Genomic DNA, 13,799 nt, shown 5'->3' with positions numbered 1-13,799 from the left:
TAGACATCCTAATTCTCTTGTGTTTTAATGTTTTTTTGTGTGTGTTGTTCTAATTCTGCATCTTTGCACCACAAAACCTGAAGGTACTGGTCTAAAATTGTCTTCATCTCCCCGTTTTCCATCCACCTCCTTGACGTTTTAGCAAAGAGAAGCGACAGTCCTTCCTGTTTTTACACATTAGCATGGCATTAAGATTCTGACAGAGTTGATTTCTTCCCTGGATGCAGGCCGGACGTTTGGGATTACTGCAATGGGAACAAAAATATGCAGCTATTTCTGATCTTCACTGGCATCCGTCTTTGTGGCTCTGTTTTTAGCTTCTAATGGAATCATCTGCTCCGTCTGAACTAAACGCTCCGCTCTGTTAACAAGTTAAAGGATTGATCAAAACAGACAAACATTAAAAGCTTTGAGCATTACTTATTTAACAGATAACAGTGTTTTGGGGGCTGTTGGGCTTTATGCAACACAACTGGTTTTATAGGAACCTCACATTATAGATGACTGGGAGGTTTTCCAGTTCATTAGCCCCGCCTCTCTGCTTCTGGTAATGCAGGTTGAAGGTCTTCACCGCAGCACAGTGGCATCGTGGGTAAGATAACCGTCGTGAAGACGACTCGTCTTTGTTCTGACTACGGTTTTTCTTTGCTCTGAATACAAAGTTTCCCTTTCTTGTCAAAAATACATCATTGATTCAGCAAAGTACGCATGCATACCGAGGCCCATTTATTTAGCCGACATTGAATAAAATTCAACTAGAAATCAACTTATCGAAGCTCTGTAAACAGGAGTTCATAAACGCGTAAACAATGCATCTGCAGATGAGGTGGTGGAAAATACTTCTAAAAACGCTACTATGCTTATTCAGTGTAAAAGCCTCCATGTCCATCAAAAAAAGGTTAATAATAGGAGAAAATAAACTGTATTAAAAACAAAAAAAAATCATACTTTAAAACTACTAAAATTGTATTTAAAAAATGATATTCAATACAAGTAAAGTCTTTTTCAAAACAAAGAACTTCATATTCTAAATTTAAATGTTTTTATTTAAAACAATGAAAATTGTATTTAAATATAAAAAACATCTTAAAAACAATGAAAAATCATATTTAAAGCAAAAAAACTTGTATTCAAAACAAAGAGCTATATTTTACTTTAACAACAGGGGTTATTAATCTTCATACAAACCAGAAGTATGTCTGAATAAACCCCTTTTGTAATCAAGGCCAAACTTTATTAATTTCAATCATGTTTGAAAAAGGAGGGAAGAAGGGAGAGGGATGTTAGAGAGGGGGGGGGTAGGAAGGTGATTGGGGGGGGGGGGGGGGGTTAAACCATGAAGCAGCATAAAGCAACAGGTTTCTGGATGTTTATAATTACAGTGAGGTTCAGATGTAATACAAATCTAGAAGGGGCGGGGCCTGTCCACACACACACTCAAATGAATGTTATAAACATACCTGTTGGCTGCAAAAATGTCCACATGTCAACATGTACACAATACAAACACTGTTCACACACGCACACTTATGCCTTTAAACCAACTAGTGTGAAATCTTTCATTCATTCATGCAAAGTGTTTGTGCAAAGGTGAGCTAACACCTGTGCTCAGATGAGTTTTTATGTTCTTCTAAAATGGATGGTGGAATGTAAAATGAAGGAGGGAGAGCGCCCAACCACCACCACACTCAGGCCCCCGCCGCAGCAGCAGCGGCAGCCAGAACCCCCAACGCCACACGGCAGCAGGCAGGGAACAACCGCCCCCCGGGCGACCAAATCCGCACCCAGGCCAGGGCCAGCAGGACCGCCGCGAGGCCCACAGAGCCAGAGAGGCATTGGGGGACATCCATCCATCCATCCATCCATCCATCCATCCATCCATCCATCCATCCATCCACCCATCCATCCATCCATCCACCCATCCATCCATCCATCCATCCATCCATCCATCATCCATCCATCCATCCATCCATCCATCCATCCATCCATCCATCCATCCATCCATCCACCCATCCATCCATCCATCCATCCATCCATCCATCCATCCATCCATCCATCCACCCATCCATCCATCCATCCATCCATCCATCCATCCATCCATCCATCCATCCATCCATCCATCCACCCATCCATCCATCCATCCACCCATCCATCCATCCATCCATCCATCATCCATCCATCCATCCATCCATCCATCCATCCATCCATCCATCCATCCATCCATCCCTCCATCCATCCGTCCCTTCATTTAATTACATTCATTTTAATTCTAAAAATGCTCACAGCTTCAATAGTGTCAAAACGCTGAATAGATCAGAATCAGCACAAATGGAGGTAGATTTAGCTGCACTAAACACTTTGTTCTCCTTCCTGTCCATCAGCAGTAGCTTTGTCAGGAAAGTCTGTCAGTCAAGGGAGAAGCTTTTGCAACAGCAGCCGGCAGAGAGGCGCAGATGAAACCAGCATCAAGGTGTCTGCGCTCGTGTGACGCCGTCTTTTCCTCAGAGCGGCGTCTTCACCACCGACAGCAGAAACAGCTGCAGACGCGCCGTCAATTAAAATGTGGGAGAGATCTGCATCACCTGGAAGAACTCAGATGAATGGCTGCGATACTTCCAGTCACCTGTGTGGGAGCGCCGCTGCTTCGCCGCCGCTGCACTTTTATGAGCTTTCCCATCTGCTGTGAATCTGCTATCGTTAAACTGAGCCCCTGCAACAAAAGAGCATGGAGACAAAACCAAACAACAGGAAAAGAAAAAGGCTTTTCGGCAAAGCAAGTCATTTCAATAACTGTCAGCTTTCTGGTGGAAACCACAGCCCAACAAATGTGTCTTTTGTCAGTTCTGTCAGCATCTTTGTTTTCCTGATTCCATCTTTATCTGAGTCAGCCAAACATGTCATCCAGGTCTGAATGCAGCCTGGCTGCCAGGATGAGAGGCTGCTTTCTCTGCCAGGGTACATCCTCATAATGAGCTTTATTCTGCCAGCTGGTATCAGAATCACACTGCGCTCCTTTTTTTCTAGGAGCACAATCCCAGCTCCCTGATTTGTGGACAGTCACAAGTTAATCAATCAGGTGGAGGTTGTGAGTCCAAAGCTCTGGACATGACTTAAAAAAACAAAAAATGTTCTCCCTCAGGTGATTATTATGTTGTAACGGCTTAGTATTATGTGCAAACAAACAAACTAGCATTTTGTGGCAACAATTTATTACATAAACTTACCACAACTTAATATTTTGTTGGCATTTTTGGGCAAAGATCCACATTAAGTTATTCAATTGCCACATGTTACCATTGTAATAACATTTTGCAGTCACCAATTACCCTTTTGTGGGCACAAATTTGTATTTTATGTGCACCAAATAGCATTTTGTTCACACAAATGAGTATTTTGTGGGCACAAATTACTACAGTGATTACTATAGTAATTACATCCATCTAGTAATGAATAGTATATAGTAAAACCATGAATAACTGTATGGACTAATCCATCCATATGGTAATTACTATAGTAATTTGTGGGCAGACATTAGCATTTTGTGGACACAAAAAGCAGAGGTGGGACCAAGACATTGTTTTGCAAGTCACAATGACGTCTCAAGTCTCTGTCTACAAGTTTCAGATCAAGTCACAAGTCAAGACCAACCAAAGGAAAAACAATAAAAAATCAGCTCTCTGTGAATTCTGCATAAGGTTTGCTGGATTTCTATCAGGACCCAACCCAGACCAACCGAACTCGAGGCCCCAGCCCCCCTATTCCACCCGCTATGATCGCTCGCGTCCGTGAGTCCATGCTCGTGTCCCGCCCAGATCCTTAGAAATATCCAAATCCCCTGTGGCCAGTCTGTGGTAACACTGAGCTGGCTGCAGAACCACACAATGTAACGTCAACAGAGTTCACTGTCCGATTCATTTAACTCCAGCTAGCGGTTAGCCGACAAGCTAGCGACAGTTTTCATCGTTGGTTTGCAAGCCGTTTTTTGTTGACAACCTACCAGAACATACTAACACAGGCAAATTTGTGGGCACTAATTAGCATTTTGTCTGGGCGAGTGAACATAGTGTGGGAAAAATTCACCTTTTTGTGACCACAAATGTTTGTTTTCTGGCCATGGATTAGTATTAGGGATTGAAGATATTAAAAGACTATCCTCAAAAAGTGAATTTGTGTGCAAAAAATAACAACTTGCTAATAAAGTGCTAATTTGTCACCACAAAATCCTAAATTTAAACACTTATGGCGCTGAGTTATTAATGTGAGGGAAAAGTCTATTTTTCATTTTTGAATGTCGTGTCCCGGGCTCTGTCTGCCGTTCTTGAATATAAAATAATGAAAAAAATCTCCCTCCGAAGCATCATTTGGGTTTTCTTTCAGCGAATAATAAGGTATTGCTGAAGGAGATGGCGCCGCTCGCCGGCGCCGCTCCCTCCTTCCTCTCAAGATAAATCCTCCTCTGACAGTGACCTGAGATGAAAGCAGGAGGCATAAAGCCAGCCAGAGTTCAGGGAAAGTTCCTGGACGCTCCGCCTTCCCGCCCACACATCCCGCATAAACCTCTCCCTCCACCTTTAGCCCGGGCTCTACGCTGAGGACGGCGCCGAGCGGGGAAAAGTTCCCTCGCCTCTATTCCAACTCGCCGCTTGATCCCACAAGGAGGCCTTGCTGGGTACTAAATATACGGCAGGATTGACGGCTGTAATCTCGCCGACTGGCTTGAACTCGGCCTCTTCTTTTGTTCCTTAAGCCGCGGATTCTGGTGTTTTTACGACTCTATTTGGACGCAAGCCCAGTTTCTGCAGAGGAGAGGCTGCCGCTGCAGCACAGCCGCCTGATGGTTTTGCTGAAGCTTGAATGGCAGCATTTCCCAAAAAAGTAAAACATGAAAAAAGAAAAATAAGAGAAAATATTGATCATGTTACTAATTAGTGCTGTGGGGGTTTAGGGCAATTTGTGTTACAGTTTTATAAAAGAGCAACAAAAAAAACGATGATGCTGTTCTTTAGCCAAAATCCAAAAACCTGTGTCGTTTTCTAGAACATAGTTTCTGCAGGAGTTCATTAGAAATGCACCTGAGAGCTCTCTGTTTACACTCTCTCCCTCTAGCTTACAGCCCCTCACACCCCCAACATAACATTAGCAGTGCAGCAAAAATGGTGACCAATATGGTGGCTCTCCATCAGTGCAGTTTAGATCCAGATTCCGTCTCAGACCAGGAAAACAAAGACATTCATGGATCCATTAGTCTGCAGGTGGAAGATCAGAAAGGGGCGGAGCAGTTATAAACCGACCAATCAGATGCTTCAATGAAAGTATGTAAATTGACAGATGTTCTCTTTATAGCGGAAGGATGTGGCCTGCCAACAAGCTCGCTCATGATCGGTGAGCCTGGTTGCCATAGAAACCGCCTATCTTGTGAAATTTAATAGACTTCATTTGGAGGCAGAAGTAAACCGTTTTCTATGTGTGACATCACACTCACTCGGTCCAGTTCTCAGTTACAGTCGATGGTTTTGGAGATTTTAGTGCTAAAGGCTGCAGATTCCTGGTTTAGTGTTAGATTTTCAGGGAAGCTTTTTTTATGTATCAATGTATGTGAGAACAGAAGCACTGATGAGGATGGTGAGTGTACTTTAACCGCTTTAACCATTTATGGGTAACGAGCTAACTGTCACTTTCAAATTATTTTTGTAAACATTTTAGCACAGAAAAACATCACAAATACTTTTGAACTTTTAAATTTGTTCATTTAAAAAAAAAACTTAATTATTGCTAGAATGTTTAAGGTTTTAATAAATATAATGGGGGAAAAAAACATTAAAATAAAAGTCAATAAATGTTTTTAACCAAAAACGCTCATTTGAAAAAGAAAAATACAGCTTAGAAATGCTAAAACCAAAAGCTAAACTAACTCTTAACATAAACAAAATCACAGTTACATTTCGGATAAGTTAAACTGATTTATTCAAAAGGGAAAAATAAAAGCATTCATATTTAAAAATAGCATAAAAGCTGTAAATGCATTGGAAAACGCTTGTTGTTAGATAATATTACAAACTTTTTTCCACATAAAAACTTGAGCACAAAGGAAAATGTTAAAGTTGCTTAAAAATACCTGAAATGCCAAAAAGATTAACAGCAAAAACAATCCCAACTAGATTTTATTGTTTTAAATGAGATGAACAGAGAAAACAAAGAAAGCCAAATATGACTCTGTTGTCATTCACAACATTTACAGCTTACAAGAGAGAAAAAAAACACAATTCCTGCTAAATTATTCAAAATATGAATCACACGTTTAACTGAAAGTCACTAAAGACCAAAACTACAATGTTTAAGCTTCAGCAAAAGATAAATTCTCTCGAAATTTTACAACATTACAAAAGCCACATAAGAGCTGATCAAGTTGATTCACAACTGCTCAGAAATAACTGGGAATGTTTGAGGAGGTGCAAGGAGAGAGGAAAAAAGAGGAAAATGAACAGAGAATGCTGACTCAGCATCTCCACATCACTAATTTAATGTTTTTCTCCTTTAAAAGTATTTTAGGAAACTTGAAGAGAGCGTCCTCAAATATAAGCAGATGATGAGGTGATGATGACGACGTTGACCCCTTCGAGCCGTACGTCACCAATTCACATAACTTAGCATCACCTCGTAAAAAACATTAAAGATTGCTTTATAGAATTGGAAATCAATTCTGGCATCAAGGGGATAAAGATGCTTTTTGTGAACATAGTGTTTTTGCTAAGACTCTGAACAGAAACATCTTCTGAGTCTTGGTGCGTTTGTGTCAGGTACGGAGTTAGCTGGACCCAAAAGCAGACAGGGATGAGGTTTGAAGTCCAGCCGTTTGTTAAACGTAGAGAAAAAAGGCTGGGTGGTTTGTAGATGGTCGATCTGGTGAAGTGGAGAGCTGGCAGGAGGGCAGTAGATCCAGAGAGAACTTCCAGAGGGAGGTTGATGGCGTGGAGGAAAACAGAAGACCTTGACGTGGTTTGGCTTAGTTAGATGAGACTGGAGCTGACTTGATGTGGCTTTAATTGGCTTGGCTTGGCTACAGCAGTGATTGGGGAATTCTTCCATAGAGACGCAGTCTCTGGAGGGCGTGATAGACTCATAAAGATTGTCTGATTGGATGCAGAACAGGTGTGTGTGACCCCGCCCTCAGCCAGGTGTGCGAGGGGACCCAGAAACCTGACAGTTTGGACTTCAGGAAGTCCCCTCCTCTATGGTTCCTCTGACATTGCAGACAAAGACTTGACTGCAGACGTTTGTTCATCGCAGCATTTGTACGCGGTCCGTGTTCAGACTGAGTTGTTGCGTCCGTTCTCTTAGAACATGCAGGGGAACTTGCAGACTATGTGATGATTGGTGCTTTCCTCCTGTCCTTGGTAATTGTTCCAGTTATCTTCTGCCCTCAATCACAGGCATTACAAAGCCTACGGTATCGTAGGCTTTGTAAATACTGGATTCTGATTGGCTGCAGGGTGACCATTAAAAAGTGATAATGGACACCTATAAAAGTCGTTCCTGCTAAACGCCAGTTGGTAACAACAGAAACTTGTTGTAAACTTGGAGTTTACACAAATATACACCTCGTGTATCAGAAGATTCATAACTGTTGCAATAGAAAAATCTGTCCAACACTAGAGGCCTTCAGCTCTGATCTGTTTGCTCAGCACTCGCACAATGTTAAAATAGACTCCTTGAACTTCATTAACAACTGACAGTGATAAATATTAAATGAAAGGAGAAGAAACAGCTGAAAAATGAAGAAACAAGACCAGATGAAAGGAAGAAGTGTGGAGAAAGCCAAAGAAGACAGAGACGAAGCTGTTGGTGCTAACCGGCTAGCTGAAACCAGGCGCTGTGGACTCGACTTCATTAGCAAGGAGATCCGCGACCTAAGAGCTGACATGAAAAAAGACTTGAACTCCTTGACGGATCAGATTACAGAAGATGCCAGGAAGGAAATCAACAAATAGATAGAAGACAAACAATAAAACTCTCCAAACAGACGGAGCCCAAATAGCTGAGGCAGAAGAAATAGAATGGAGGAACATGGAGGTGAAGGAGGCCGTCTTTAAATCTCTAAAACAACGGAAAAATATTGTGGGAGTGCCTCACTGTCCTCGAGGGAAGAAGCAGAACATGCGAGTATTCTGCAAACCAGGGGACGAAGAAAAAAACTCAGCAACAGACTACGTTAAAAACTCGCCCTGCCGCCAGAAACCAACCCTCAAAAAGCCAAACCACAACGGCCCACCGCGGTCCATAATACCAATTTCTATGTGGCAGAAGAAAATCGAGGTGGAGGGGAGACGGCTGACTTTTGATTTACAGCGGAATTTGAAAAGCTGCAGGAAAGGGGGTTCCGCTTTCAGACCCCTCTCACCATGCTGGGAATCCACTGGGACTCTGGAGCGGCAGGCTAAGAATCCACGCTGGAAGCGGCGGACGAGTTCCGAAGTAGAGGATCTTGGATGGAGCTCCCAGCATGGACGGCACGGAGGACGACCCCTCAGCAGGAGCGGCGGCTTCATGGGTTTCCACGGCAACGGTCCGGCGGGGAGAGCGCAGACGGAGCAGCCCGACGAGCAAAGGAGAAACTCCAGGAATATGAGGGCCGCTTGGTAGCGGGCCACCAACAGGACATCCCGCATATGGTTTAATGGTAGTCTCAGGGATTACTCCAAAAATTTGGCAGCCGGCCCGGCTTTCATTAGAGACAGGCGTCTATTGGAGACTGACGCCTTTTCCATCACAGATGAATGGTGATGGCTAATGGGTTCATTTTGAAGGGAAATGAATGAACTTCAAACATTTGTCCAAACGTACATTTTTCCAGGGAGGCGTTTGATTTGTGGAGGAAGCTAATGAAGGTTAGTGGATATTTAGTTTTCTTGGTGATGTCAGCAGTTGTCCTGGTAGTGTTTCTGTTGTGTGTGTGGGTGTGTGTGCGTGTGTGTGTGTGTGTGTGTGTGGTGCATGTGTTTAATGTTATGTTAAATACGTGAAGTACTTTGAATTGGACTGAATTAATCTGAAGTGAGAGTTAGATATTAATGACATGCAGATGTGCCACCGATCCTCGGCTACTTAAAAATATATTACACTCAATGTTTGGACTTTATTTGTTTCTGGACCTTAACTTCAAGAAATGTTTTCTAACTGGACTCCTGATCTAGACGATCTCATTTAAAGCAAAAAAGTTTTTCTGTCATGGTTTTCAGGCGAGACAGACCCAGACGCTGGAACTCAGAATGATCAGACAGGTAAGTGACTTGGTAAGTGAGTTTTAATCACAGGAGGGGTTGATGAGAGTAATCCTTTGACAGGAGGGAATCCAGACGTGGCTCGTGGCGAGGCTGGAGGGATCACTGCGGCTGGAGTGCTCCGAGCTCGGTTCAGGACGGCAGGTGAGTGACGGCAGACTTCCACACAGGTGACCTTCGTTGGGTAAATCCTGAGACAGAGAGGCAGAACATGAGAGCAAGGCAGGACAAAGACATGGGACTTGAGCAGGCTGACCAGGCGTAGTCACCGTTAGGAGTTAACGAACTGGCGACGATGAATGGGCTGGAACTCCTTAAGTGTAGGCAGGTTGATGAGATGAAGTGGTCACAGCTGGTGGAAGTCAGGAGCAGAGCTGAGGGGGCGGGGCTGACCGAGGCACCGTGACAGTACCCCCCCCCTAACGACCGCCTCTGGGCGGTCGAGGCCGACGGTCCGGGTGGGCGCGGTAGAAATCGGAAATGAGGGAACGGTCCAAAATGAGGGAACGGGAGATCCAAGACCGTTCCTCAGGACCATAACCCTCCCAATCCACCAAGAACTGATAGCCGCGCCCCCGGCGCCGGACGTCCAAAACGCGGCTGACGGTATACGCCGGAGCGTCGTCGATGAGCCGGGCGGGTGGAGGGGAAGCGGAAGGCGGGCACAAATCACTGTCCACAACAGGCTTGATCTGGGAAACGTGAAAGGATGGATGAACCTTGAGAGCTGCCGGAAGATGAAGACGGACACATGAAGGATTGATGATGCGATCAATGGTGAATGGTCCAATGTAACGGGGAGCCAGCTTGCGTGACGTGGCCTGGATCGGGATGTTTTTAGACGACAACCATACTCTCTGGCCTGGTTGGTAAGCGGGACCAGCCACCCTGTGGCGGTTGGCAGTACGGCAGTCATTGTCCTTGGAGCGACGGAGAGCCTCTTGGGTTTGGCGCCATATGCGCTGGCAACGTTGGAGGTGGTCTTGAACAGATGGCACGGTGAGGTCTAATTCATGGGATGGAAACAGAGGAGGCAGATAACCAAGTGACGCTTCAAAGGGGGACACACCTGTGGCAGAGGAGGGATGCGTGTTGTGGGCGTACTCGATCCAGACCAAGTATGTAGACCAGTCAGAGGTGTTCTGGGCGGCTAGGCAGCGGAGGGCAGCTTCCAGCTCCTGATTGGCCCGTTCTGCTTGACCGTTCGATTGGGGATGGTACCCAGATGTTAGGCTGACGGTGGCACCTAGGGCAGAACAAAAAGCCTTCCAGACTTGTGAGATAAATTGGGGTCCGCGGTCGGACACAATGTCAGCTGGGATGCCGTGATGTCTGAAGACGTGGTTTACCAGAACCTCTGCTGTTTCAGAGGCTGTGGGCAACTGAGGGAGAGGTATGAAATGGACAAACTTGGAGAATCGGTCAATTACGGTGAGGATGATAGAGTTACCCTGAGACATGGGAAGGCCCGTGACGAAATCGATGGAGATATGAGACCAGGGACGGTTAGGCGTGGGAAGAGGCTGCAATAACCCCGCAGGTGGAGAGTTAGAGGTTTTGGAGCGTGCGCAGGTGGTACAGGCGGCGATGTACTCTCTGACGTCCTTGTTCATGGAGGGCCAGAAAAAGCGTCTCCGTATAAGATGGAGAGTACGGGTGACTCCTCCATGACAGGCGATGCGAGAGGTATGGGCCCAGGTGATTACTGCAGATCTGACAGATGTGGGGACATAAAGAGTGCCGTTAGGAGGAGTGGGGTGATCAGGTTCCTCACCTTGCGCCTGAATAACTCTGGTTTCGATGTCCCAGGTCAGATTGCCAATGATGCAGGTATCAGGGAGAATGCTGGTGGTCGTCTTGGACTGTTCAGTGTCACAGAATTGGCGTGAGAGGGCGTCCGGTTTGATATTTCTGCTGCCGGGTCTGTAAGTGATGGAGAAATTAAACCGGTCAAAAAACAAACACCAGCGGGCTTGGCGGGAGTTGAGTCGTTTGGCAGAGCGCAGGTATTCCAGATTTTTATGGTCAGTCCAGACTATGAAAGGTTGAGCCGCTCCCTCCAGCCAATGACGCCACTCTTCGAGAGCCAGTTTTATTGCCAGGAGCTCCCGGTTGCCCACATCATAGTTGCGTTCTGCGGGTGATAATTTCTTTGAAAAAAAGGCACAAGGTTTAAGCTTTCCTGATGACTCCTCTCGTTGGGACAAAACGGCCCCTACACCGGAGTCGGAGGCGTCAACCTCCACCACAAATTGCCTGGAAACGTCCGGTTGAATGAGGATTGGGGCTGAGACAAACAGTTTCTTCAGGGTGCTGAAAGCAGCTTGAGCCGTGGTATCCCAGAGAAACGGTTTTGAAGTTGATGTGAGACGAGTGAGGGGCGCAGCAATTGAACTGTAATTCCTAATAAATCGACGGTAGAAATTGGCGAAGCCAAGGAATTGCTGAAGCTTTTTGCGTGACGAGGGAGGTTCCCATTGGGAAACGGCAGTTATCTAGGCAGGGTCTGGACGAATACTGCCAGCTTCAAAAATGTACCCGAGGAAAGGAATGCTGGTAGAGTGGAACTGGCATTTTTCGGCCTTTACGAATAGTTGATTTTCGGCTAACCTCTGAAGGACTAGACGCACATGGTTCTGATGGTTCTTGGGATCTTTGGAGTAAATCAAGATGTCATCCAGGTACACGAATGCAAACTGATTCAAAAAATCTCTGAGTACGTCGTTGACCAAGCGTTGAAAGGTGGCAGGTGCGTTGGTTAGACCAAACGGCATAACCTGATATTCGAAGTGTCCCAACGGAGTGTTAAACGCGGTTTTCCATTCATCTCCTTCTCTCATTCGCACGAGGTGGTAGGCATTACGAAGGTCGAGTTTTGAGAATATGCGTGCTTCCTGAATGGAATCAAAAACCGAGCTGATGAGAGGGAGAGAATATGTCATGATCGGACTACTAGGGAGACCCAGATGCTGGAACCCGGAAGAAACTCAGGAAGGCGTTGTATTTAACAGGATGTTTTAATTATAGAAGTCAGGGGACGTCGCGGATGCAGGAAACTGCTGTGGCGAGGTGGAGCGCCGAGGACGGCGTTCACAGTCCGTTACGTGGTGGAGCGCCGAGGGCGGCGTGACCGGCTTGAGGCGAGACGTGGACGCTGAGGACAGCGTAATCAGCTTGAGGCGAGGCGTGAACGCTGAGGACAGCGTAACCAGCTTGAGGCAAGGCGAGGACGTCGAGGATGATGTAATCAGCGTGGAGCGAGGAACCAGCGTGACCAATGGAGTGAAGACCTGAAGACGTGAGACAGACGGTAAGTACAAGCTAGGATTACTAAAGCGAGAGTAACTTAACTTGAGGCCAGGCGTGATCACCGGAGTGAGTATAACGGACTGGCGTAGTATGCTGGGATGGATCTCCTTAAGAAGGTCTGCCAGGTGATGAGATGATGCAGGTCAGCTGGTTCCAATGAAGGAGCAGGGAGGGGAGGAGTAGCAGCCGGAGGAACCGTGACAGTACCCCCCCCTCAACGACCGCCCCCAGGCGGTCCCGGACGACGATCAGGGTGGTCCCGAAAGAAATCGTCAATGAGGGTACGGTCCAGAATGAGGGAGCGGGAGATCCATGAGCGCTCCTCCGGACCGTAACCCTCCCAGTCCACCAGAAACTGGAAACCGCGCCCCCGGCGGCGGACGTCCAACACCTTGCTGGCGGTGTAGGCAGGAGCGCCGTCGATGACCCGGGCGGGCGGTGGGGAAGCGGACGGCGGGCACAAAGGACTCTCCTGGACAGGCTTAAGCTGCGAGACATGAAACGTGGGGTGCACCTTAAGCGCCGCCGGGAGCCGCAGCCGCACACAGGAGGGGTTTATGACCCTCTCGACGGGGTAAGGTCCAATGTAGCGTGGAGCCAGTTTACGGGAGGTGGCCTGGAGCGGTATGTCCCGTGAAGACAGCCAAACCCTCTGTCCCGGTTGGTAGGCGGGGCTCTCCACCCTGTGGCGATTAGCGATCCTGCAGTTCCTCTCTCTAGTGCGCAGGAGAGCGGCCCTGGCCTGAGTCCATATACGCTGGGCGCGTCGCAGGTGATGCTGAACCGACGGGACCGCCAAGTCCAGCTCCTGGGAGGGGAACAAGGGTGGAGAGTATCCGAGGGACGCTTCAAACGGGGACATACCGGTAGCAGCAGACGGATGGCTGTTGTGGGCGTACTCGATCCATGCCAGGAATGAAGACCAGTTGGAGGGGTTTTGGGCGGCCACACAACGGAGGGCGGCCTCGAGCTCCTGGTTTGCACGCTCCGCTTGCCCATTTGACTGGGGATGATGACCGGATGTGAGGCTAACCGTGGCACCCAGAGCAGAACAGAAAGCCCGCCAGACCTGGGATATGAACTGGGGCCCGCGGTCGGAGACAATATCACTGGGGATGCCGTGATGCCTGAATACCTCTCGAACCAAGACGTCAGCCATCTCGGTGGCCGTGGGCAGCTTGGGAAGGGGAATGAAATGGGCAGCCTTGGAAA

This window comes from Oryzias latipes, chromosome 23, assembly GCF_053564925.1.
Source record: "Oryzias latipes strain Hd-rR chromosome 23, Olatipes_Hd-rR_3.1".
Classification (NCBI taxonomy): Eukaryota; Metazoa; Chordata; class Actinopteri; order Beloniformes; family Adrianichthyidae; genus Oryzias; species Oryzias latipes.
This window is presented reverse-complemented; position numbering follows the sequence as displayed.